This window comes from Miscanthus floridulus, chromosome 5 (genome assembly GCF_019320115.1).
Source record: "Miscanthus floridulus cultivar M001 chromosome 5, ASM1932011v1, whole genome shotgun sequence".
Classification (NCBI taxonomy): Eukaryota; Viridiplantae; Streptophyta; class Magnoliopsida; order Poales; family Poaceae; genus Miscanthus; species Miscanthus floridulus.
Genome location: NC_089584.1, coordinates 82,565,195 through 82,575,984, shown reverse-complemented (window position 1 = coordinate 82,575,984; position 10,790 = coordinate 82,565,195). Strand labels below are relative to the sequence as shown.

General features: G+C 45.3%; 1 long non-coding RNA gene across 1 annotated transcript; it reads right to left on the bottom strand.

Moving 5' to 3' along the window:
- Positions 1 to 7,978: 7,978 nt before the first annotated feature.
- LOC136452480 (uncharacterized) lies at positions 7,979 to 10,069 on the bottom strand. The gene is made up of 4 exons (XR_010758840.1): positions 9,942 to 10,069; positions 9,454 to 9,833; positions 8,495 to 9,366; positions 7,979 to 8,299 (listed from the first exon to the last, which is right to left on the bottom strand). It is a non-coding gene; the product is annotated as an uncharacterized lncRNA (long non-coding RNA).
- Between the last annotated feature and the right edge of the window lie 721 nt (positions 10,070 to 10,790).

The window sequence follows — 10,790 nt, the reverse complement described above, 5'->3', positions numbered from 1 at the left end:
CATTTCGAGTCTTCTGGAACCTTTTGGTGTCTGTTTCGCTATGGATAAGCGCAATTAATTTTGACATGTAGGTTCACCTTGATGGTTTTCTAAATAAACCCTACAGAAAATACAGATTTACCAAAACTCATGAAATTTGTTAGTTTAAACCCCTAGACCTTTTGTTGGTGATCATATTTATGCCCTTATACATGTTTTATTGATGATTTTATAGTGGTTGTTAACTACCATCAACAATTGTCATAGTAGAAGCAAGTTTAAGAGTAGCGAATAGGTGGCATCATGACTTAGATGTTTTCGTCACCCCACCACCCTTTCTCTTTTGGAGTAGAAGGTTATACAAGAGCAAATCAAAAGCACACAAACCTTAGATATCATAAGAGAACACGTAAAGATGGAAGCACGGGCGGTCGAAGAGCAACATGCGCCTGATTATTGCCACGCACCAAGCCTTAGTGTCACTGAGCAGGCTATGAAAGAATCACTACAAAAAGGGCAGGTTAGGGGATACCGCAAAAGAAAACATAACATCCCCCAGCCATGCCAAAACAACCGCCTATAGCCGCTCGACCCCATCCAAGGGCAGCGCAATGAAAACAAAAGGCAAAAGGGCCACATCTCAAGGCTCCTCAGCTTCACTGCCCTCTTCGCATGAAAGTGATTAAAAAGCCTCATAGGAATTTACAGCAAAAACCGTATCTAGTACTTTCGGCCAACAGACCACTCAATTTGTAAAAGCACTATGTAACAAAATGTACATCGACCAACTTGGTCCATTAGCAAAAGCTCAATAAAATCGAGTCGATAGCAATTCATCTCATATCTTTTCCCAAGTGGCAGTCCTCAAAGACAAAAACATGCAAAAAATGAGACAAATCTGAAACCCGATCATACATCGACTGTCGCAATTGCAGAAAAAGGTCATTTGATACGCACTTTCGTTACTGATCTCCGAGAAGAATACTTAAATCATAAAACTCTAAGGGCAAATTTTAGACCGTTGCCAATATCAAAAGTATAGTAAGGTACAACATTAAACAGGGGTAGGCCGGTTCATAATTTAAGACTCAGCGACCCAACCACTCCAACAACCAAAATTAAAGGCGCCATATCGGCATCAGCCCTATAAAACAACCCTAAGTCTAGGGGGAGCCTCATAAGTCCCAAAGTCGCCTGTCAAACATCGATAGGCAATAGATCCGTAGTTAGTAGCTTAGCTTGCTTTAGGCACCTCAAAGTGGGCCAGAAATGCAGCCAATAATGTTGCGCAAGGGCAGAGCGAATCCGAGAAATTCTGTGTGTCGCAGAACCGACCAATTTATAAGAGTACAAGTACAATGGCAGCCCGCAAGCGGTCGCACTGTCATACTTGAACCCATATAAACCCGGTAGTCCATCGAGTACCACGACGGGTCTCGATAAATGATTTACAACAACCAAGATCGTGTAGGATTCAACATACATGTCACATATTACATAAAGTTCACAGATACAATTCCATCATCAGAGTATGAAACAAAGTTATTACAAACCAAGTTTGATAAACAAAAGCGGAAGCAAATTAAGTTTGAAAGTAGCATTTGCCAACATAGTTTGATACAGTGCCAACATACGATCATAGTCCCCAAAAGCATGTAGAGGGGTTAATAAAGAAGCCTGCCCAAGGCTTACTCCTCATCCAAGGCAGGATAGAAGCAACTCTTGCAATAACCATGATACACAGTGCCATATGCAACAATGGGAAATAAACCCTGAGTACGGGAATGTACTCAGCTAGACTTACCCGTCATAAACTAGAAATAAAAATGACTCCAAGGATCATGCAAGGCTGTATAAGTGGATATAGCTTAATAACATTTTGCATAAAAAGCGATTAACTCAGTGATACAAATATAATTTTGTTATCAAGTTAATTATGACTATCCATCTCTAAATTAGCGACTATCCTATGCCAAACATGTGGTATATCATTTTAAGAGCATACAATAGTAACCATAGCAGGTATTGTAATTCCATGTTCATTCGAACCATCATGTTCTATAGTACAGTTACTACAAGGTTGGAGCTAGCTAAGTTTCTCACTATCCGGGAGAGACGGCCATTCGAACTGATTTCAACCAGCTGGGAATTTATTCCTAACACAAACCCGGGTCTACCAGCCATGGTAGCCTTAGGTCACCTTTGGTACAACTCAAGTACATATTTCGTGGGTTCGCCCAGCGCCGCACAATCAGGGACAACCAAATGGATGTTCAATCTTGTCAAAAGGTCCAACAACGGTACGGTCCTTAATCGGCACAGACAGAATCACATGAGTCAACCTACCATAGACTCCGTCCGGCCTCGATTTACATTACCCCATGGTTCTTTTCCATGATAGCAAATATAGCCAACCGTGCTTCGGTATCCACCTATAACTCGCAGGTGATAGAAAATCACCCGACTTCTACCGGTCTAAGCATGGCTAAGCATATATTCGATCCTAGACCTATACAGGGTTAAAGGTACTTTTTTGGACAAGGAATTTATATGCATCAGTGGTTTCAAATCAACTCTTATAACCTAATGCATCAATCATAAGGACTTAAGTAATATTTTGTAAAATACTGGGAGACTTAGAATTCTCTGGGGCTTGCCTTTCAGAAAGGAAGTGGAGCGGTGATCAGGGCACTCTGGAAGCTCTTCTGGGTTCTGCTCCTCGCCTTCGAGAGCTGTGGCTTGAGGAATCTCCTGCTGGTCCCCTTCCTCTCCTTCGTCGAACTCCAGTAACGTTATCTCTTCCGTCGATCCTAGATGCATGAGTGTGACATGAGATAATGCGAATGCATTCATGTTGGCAAGTATAGTATGATTATACATGATGAATGGATTCTTGCAAGCATTCTTAACAACATGGTGTTAAAGAAATATAATTGCATCACATTTACTGAGTATGTGCATATCTCTTCTTGCTCATTTAACCAACTACTTCAACAATGCATTTACTATATCACAAAATAGCAGCTACTTGTTTTACTCGTAACTGAAGTTCTACTTATCCAAATGTGCTGATCTTGGACTTTCTGGAAAGCTTACAAAATTATCTACAACTTTCCTTTAACACTCTCACTGTGATTGAAGAGTTAAATTGGGCAAACAAATCATTCAATCAAATCTGTCCAGAAAGTAAACCTTTCGGACAGCAAACTTGTAATAGCTAGAACTCGAAAACCCTAAGTCCTATGACTGTGAAAATTTAACACAAGGTAGATTAGCAAGTTATCTACAACTTTCTTATTAACAAGTTTTACAGTAGAGACAATTATCCATATGAAAACATCTATACAATTAAAACTATACATGCAGTCTTGTATTTGAATGATAAAACGATAATTAGTCATTTGTGTACAATCAATGGCTTCTAAGCCTTACCACTGATATCAACAGTTACTATGCAATATAAGAACCATAGAAAACCTTATGCTTAATCATAATTTAATTATTTAATTGCCTTTCTTAATTTAATTAAATAATTAGGGTAAATAATAAACATATACCAAGTTGCATCATAAATTCTCAAAAATTTACAGTGGCTTACTAGTGCTACCAATAGGCTACTATAAAAGTTTCATTCCATTTTAGCAAGAAAAGCATCCTATGCAAAAATGACAAGGCATAAAGGCTTAAAATAACATAAATAGAAAACCCTAGTGAAAAGTGTCAAGCAACAGATTTTATATTTTTCTTAGCATCCATATGGTACTAGGACAACCTACAACAAATTTCATGAATATTGGATTCAGAAATAATTTATAAAAATTCATACAAGGATCACCTAATTATAAAAGGAAAATATATAACTACAAATCCATATATGCACTGACCCTCAAATTTTTACCAGAGCTTATACTTGTCAAGAACAGCTCACCATATAAATTTCATAATTTTTGGAGCTCAGGAACTCTAGATATAAAATAAACAAGTTTACATACATGTAAAAACACATTTCAAGATTCATTTTAAATCTTTCAAAAACTCTACTACAAAAGCTAATATCATATTTTTCGTAAATACTACACTTCCTAAGGAACACTACAAAATTTGGTTCACAAATTTTTGATGTCTATAGCTCAACTTATACATTTTCAAAGTTGCATACAAAACAGGAATAAATGGACTAGCTTGTTCTGAACTGAGTCATTGACAGACGGGGTCCACCGGTCAGATGGACCCATGTGTCAGCGACCGAAAATAGGGGAGGCGGCGCTGTAACGGTGTTGTTCGGCCACGGCTCGTCGCCGGCGAGCTTTCCGACGAAGGCAAGTGGACCACCGTGACCTACAGAGCAAGGCGAGTCTGAGTGACCTAAGTAGTGGCGGTGCAGGTGTGGCAGAGCGGGCTCATCGCCAGCCATGGCGGCACGGCGGCGCTGCTCTGCGGTGTGCCGGCCATCACCGGCCATAGCGAAGCCAGACGAAGCGCTCTACAGAACCACGGAGACCATGCGACTATGTCTAGGCGACCTAGGCAGCTGGAGGTGCTCCGACGGAGCATGGCCACGACGCGGTGGCGCGGAGGTCAGAACGCGGCGGCACGGGTCGTCGTGTTCTGCGCCGGCGAGACCACTAACGGAGGTAACGTCATAACACAAGCTAGTACTCATCCTAACCAAGCACGAACGCTAGACATCGTAAGGAAAGCGTGCGCGAGCCGAGCGGTGGCAAGCTTGCCGTGGAGGCGGCTATGGCGGCTGAGGTTCCAGCGAGAGGGGAAAAAGGCAATACGCCCTTACCGAGGCTCAATTGACCCAGCCACTACGTCGAGGCGGTAGAGGTGGACTTGGCGCAGCTACAGGCAAGATGGAGATGGTGGCAGTACTGTGGAGCACACCCAAGGCAACGACAGAGGCAAGGCGGAGCTCGGCGGTGAGGCTGTGCTGCGGAAATGGCGAAAGAGGAAGTAGTGCAATGAAATGGAGAGCGCGGGGATGGAGCAGCGGGTGCGTGACGCGTTATACTGTGCTCTGGCCCGACACGGCCGCGCTAGGCAAGACACCGGCGACGCGCGGCCATCCTCGCATCCACGCGGCACGCATGCTCTGCGACGGTCGGCCACCGAAGGAGTTGATTCAGTTGTTCATCAGCGCGAGCGAGCAGCCTAACAGCGCGATTTGGTGACGCTCGATCTCCTAAACCGTGAAGCAAATTCGAAAACAATCTAAATCAAAGTCGTAGACCTATGTACCATCTTCAACTTCTATTAAAGAATCAATCTTTAATTCCCAACCAATACACAGTAATATCATCTACAAGTCGAGCCAGTGCAACTGAAAAACAGAAAAAGACAGAAAATTCTAAGTGTTGCAAAACAGTGTTTTGATGATTCTTGTGAGCCTAATTCAAGCATGTTAGGAGCTAAACCAGTCTATGACCCAAAAATAAAAGTTGTTCCTCATGCTAAATACTACAACTTTGCTTTAGTGACCACCACCATGCAAGGTCTCTAGCACCTAGTTCAAACTTGGTCAAACGTGCTACATTCAAAAGGTGACTTGTACTTGAACTATGACTTGGTGACCCATTTAGCCCTAGCCATGAATACCAAAATTGTTCATAATGATACTCTAAACATGTTTAAGCTATTTGTAAGGTCACACACTCATTTCATGCATTGGTCACACATAGGGCTATCTAGGTCAACACATAACCTCACTTAAGTACTTGATCATGAAAAGTGGTCTTCATGAACAATGTTCCATTTGTTAACCTAAGTGTAGCTAATATGTTTTTGTGACTCGCATCAACCATTTACATGTATTCACTCATGATCATATGCATATAAACAAGAAACATAAAATAACAAGCATGTTTCATATGTTTCAATCACATGTTTCAAATGTAAAAGCTTAAATATGAATGCTTGATACTCATGCTCATGCTATGCAAGTCAATTTGTGCAAGGCTAACACCTAGGGTGTTACACCGTGGACCCACAATCCGTGGAGCAAAAGATTATATAGGCACAAGCCATAGAATTATGAGAATAAGATATTGCAAGAGAGCACGTAAAGCCAATGCCACAGCCGGCACGAGTGGGCCAAATGCCTAAACGCTATCGCACACCAGGCCCACGAGTCATGTCACGAGACATGAAGGTACCACCACGTAAGTTATCGGTGGGGAAGCGACAATAGGAAAATTACAGTATCCCCACATCGGACAGAGCGCGACATGAGTTTTTGTGGCACGGGTCACCCTTCACCCCGCAGGCGTAGTAGGTACCGGCTTGTCAAAAGGCACCTTGGCCGATCGGCAATACCCACCACCCTGAACACCAAAGGTCAAGGAGCAGGCTGTCATTTCTAGTATTGAGGAAACAAACACGAAGGAGGCCAAAAGCCAGCATCGTTTCGAGCAATTTAGCTAATTCGTCCCACTGTTTGCAACTTCACGGCAATTGGACGCGAAGCAATAGGAAGAAGGAAATATACCGATTGCGCAGGCCTGCCAATACATTCAACCAAAGGGTAAGGCAAAGCAGCCATATATAAGAAAGCAAAACATAACCAATAGAATGTAAATTCCCATCAAAGTGAATCCTATCGCATCTTCATTGAATATAATGAAGCAAAGCAAAAGACCGGTTCCACCATATAACTGACATCGTTGTTTCCTATAAATCGAGCTTTCGCCACCCCCTGCCGAAAAGGTTAGGGGAAGGCGTCAAAATTTCTAAGCAACGCCGAGGGGCTGGCATCAGAGCCTTTCGCGCGTGCTTTTGCCACTCCCTGCCAAAAAGGTTGGGGGAAGGCGTCAAAATTTCTAAGCAACGCCGAGGGGCTAGCATCGGAGCCTTTCGCGCGTGCTTTCACCACCCCTTGCCGAAAAGGTTGGGGGAAGGCGTCAAAATTTCTAAGTAGCGCCGAGGGACTGGCATTGGGGCCTTTTTTCGCGCGTGCTTTCGCCACCCCCTATCGAAAAGGTTGGGAGAAGGCATCAAAATTTCTAAGTAGCGCCGAGGGACTGGCATTGGGGCCTTTCGCGCGTGCTTTCGCCACCCCTGCCGAAAAGGTTGGGGGAAGGCGTCAAATTTTCTAAGCAACGTCGAGCGGCTGGCATCAGAGCCTTTCACACGTGCTTTTGCCACCCCCTGCCGAAAAGGATGGGAGAAGACGTCAAAATTTCTAAGTAGCGCCGAGGGGCAGCATCGGGGCCTTTTCGCGCGTGCTTTCGCCACCCCCTGCCAAAAAGGTTGGGGGAAGGCGTCAAAATTTCTAAGCAACGCCAAGGGGCTAGCATCGGAGCCTTTCATGCGTGCTTTCGCCACCCCCTGCCAAAAAAGGTTAGGGGAAGGCGTCAAAATTTCTAAGTAGCACCGAGGGGCTACCATCGGAGCCTTTCACACGTGCTTTCGCCACCTCCTGCCGAAACAGTTGGGGGAAGGCGTCAAAATTCCTAAGCAGCGCCGAGGGGTTGGCATCAAAGCCTTTCGCGCGTGCTTTCGCCACCCCCGTTGGAAAGGTTGGGGGAAGGCATAGATTTTTTTCCACCAAGCCACATAGCCGAAAGCAAAGGACCACTATAATCGGCAAAAACACGACAAGTCTCAGCTAAGCGTACACGGAAGCAAAAGCAATTTACAAAAGTTTAGGCACCGTCATCATACATTTTATAGTAAAAAATATATCAACGTTTCTCATAATCAATCAGCTCTTCATCGACCGGCTCCACCTTAGCTTCACGCAATCCGGCCAAAGAGTCGGCATGCGGTTCTCTGCGTGCGCGCCAAAGCCACCTACGAATGCGACACCTATTGGCCAAAACAGACGGATCCAGTGAGGCGAAGAAGTGTTGCAGGTACTCCTCCTTTCGCCGCATTCGCCGATACCGCATTTCCAAGAAGTCAGAAAGTCGAGCGTTCTGAACTCTCTGATGGTACCGAACCCACGAGGCGCTACCAACAAAAAAAATCACCGTAATGAATCATGAGGGAATTAACATCAAGTGGTTGCGCAGGCTCCTCGCCTGGAACCTGCGCACCGAAAATGTTCAAGACAACAAGTTAATAGTTAAATGTTTACAACCACCACCTAAGACACCTTGTCCACACAACGAAAGTTCAAGATCTATTCATCTACCCCGTCACTCCTAGCATTCCGAGTAGCGCTAGCTGCGGAGCTCTCAACTCCAGGGGCAGGCGAAGTAGCAGGTGAATGCGTGGGTGAAATAGCAGGCGAAGCATCGCCACCATCACGAGGACCACGCGTCTCGTTCAAGTATTTCTCCACCATGGCACGAATCACCCGCCTTTCTTCCGAGGACTGACGAAAAAAAAACAACGCCTTAAGTTCCGCCGCGAAGACGAGTTGGAGGAACGAAAGATCAAGTGAAAAGTAAACCAGCCTGATCGCTTGGTCGTAAACGATCATAAATTTTTAGTCAGTATTTTTCTCTCACATCAAACCAGCCAGTAGTAATAACGATCGTATCAGCCATGGCTGTAAGTAAGCCAATACCTTCCCACGTGACAGAGCAGCATTCATGATGGCCATGTCATAGACCAAAAATGAATTGAAAAATCTTCCGGCAATCGAGTTAGCCTCTGCCGAAACCTGGAAATATCGATCAATATCTGACAAGTCAAGATGCTCCAGGTGATCACAACTGGTCTCCGAAAGCCCAGCGCACAGAGCCTTAAAGGCGGTCACAACGGCAAAATCACGGCCCAAGGTCATGTGACCTTCTAGGGACGAAACCTCGCCGAGCAGCCAATCCATAAACGGGGCAGCACTGTACTTCGCTGGAAGCTGGGTGTCACAGCCAACGCCATTAAGACAGTGGCGATACCTGGCTGCAATTTCCTTCGCTTTCTTCTTAAGCGAGGCAGCTTCATTGATTTTCGCCTCATGGACCCTAGCTAGTTCTTCCTTCACCTTCAGATGGTTGGCTTCGCCCGTCTCTCGCAACTTCCTTTTGTCATTCCTCTTCTTCTTCAGGCTCTCAACCTCTTTCTCAAGCGCCTTGATGCGAATGGTTTTCGCCATGTTGTCTTCCTCAATCTTCTGCCGATACAGAAGGCTTTGTTGCCGCTTACTTTGGTTCAGGAGAATTGACTAAAAAGACAAAGCAAGGACAATAGGTCAGTCGAGAGCGGAACAAAACGAAAAAAACTTTTCTAGGAAGTGACTTATGCTGATCAAATGATATTCATTGGCTTCTGCCAATTTCGCATCATCCACATCCAGCAAGTCCCTTTTGACTTCAGGGGCACGGAAGCCGGAACAGCACTCCGAAAACTTGGCGGCCGCAGTGCTATCGGTAGGAAGGAGACCAATCTTACGGTAATTGAATTTTGAATCCGCACGCCATATCAGCGTCTGACGAACCCCTAGAGAACGAGCAAGGCGGTAAGATTCTTCCTTCAAGGAATCGGGTTCACCAGAAGAACTGGATCCCGTATAAAACCGCATCTCACCATAATCTCCTAGTTTCGACGCAAGGACCAAACGGCCAAAACCCAGGAGCCGCCCTTCTGCCACGTCTTGATTCAACCGAATGGATTCACGGTAGAATCGTGTCTTACCTCTAGCCGGTTCTATGGTCTTATCTTTCACCGACGAAGAGGAGACTTTCTCCTTAGGCAGCTTCAGGGGCCTTATTCTCCAGGGGCTTCCGTGACTTATGGCGTTTTGTGCCGTCATCGCGAATGGCGACGTCCGCCCCGCGATTGTGTCTCTTCGATAATCTAGCGAATGTCGGGGGGTCGACGACTGACAGATCATCAGTAAAAGCATTCGCTGCGGCAGCCGAAACCTTTGGAGGAGCCATCAGGTCCAAGCTTGGAGGCGAGTCGGCCTGAAACAAAGTAAAAGAAAACAACAGAACAAGGAAGTAGTTAGTGAAAGCACGGGAAATTATCGTTCAAAGCGGAAAAACACAGCCGTTACTCCATACCCAACTCACCCTATCACTAGAGCTAGTCTCACCGATAAACTAGCCAAAATAAAAATAAACCTTTCGGCTTTTCCTCTCCACAGGTTTCGCAAGCTCGCGCCCAATTCGCACATCAGTGGGTTCGCGGGCCTTACGTTTGTCAGCGTCCCTGCCAGCACGTTCCGGCCGGTGGCTGGTTCCTGAAGCATGCGTGCTGGCATCTTTCGCGACTTTCTCCTCCAAAACGGGACGATCCTCATACGCCACTCCCATCAAGTCAAAGATACGATTCAGCCTCCTTTTCGATCCAAAACTGGCCCTCTTAGCCTCTTGTTCCTTACCAAGATAAGTGCCGCAAACCTTTTTGGCTTGGCTTTCGACGTAAGCAACGAAAGATTCATCACTTTTATATCCTTTAGGCTTTCGGCAAGCCACAACTGGACCCTTGTAGCCATTCAAATTAGTAAAATTATCAAACTTTGTGTAAACACAAAGTGGACTCCGGCCAAGAGCTATCCATTCCTCGACTAGATCCCTGCTAATCTGCCACTGGGAAGTGAGCACGAAAGCTTCCCTATTTCTCACTTCATTCGGTCGAGACGTCAAAAACCAAGGGTGAAGCCTTATCTTTCCCATTCGCCTCAGCTTCCGCGACTTCAGAGTCCGTGCAAACACGGTGATAGAACCAGAACTGCGCCCATTGTGGCCATTTGTTCCGAAAGGACGGAACGAGACCCCCCACCGTCCTCCAGCTTCTTGGGAACGAAGATATAGGCCCCAAAATCTGAATATACCTCCACGTCCGTATCCGGATTCTGAAACTTGTTTCGGTGCTGCTAAATCTTATAAAAGCGAGCAGAAGTATCAACCAGCAGATCA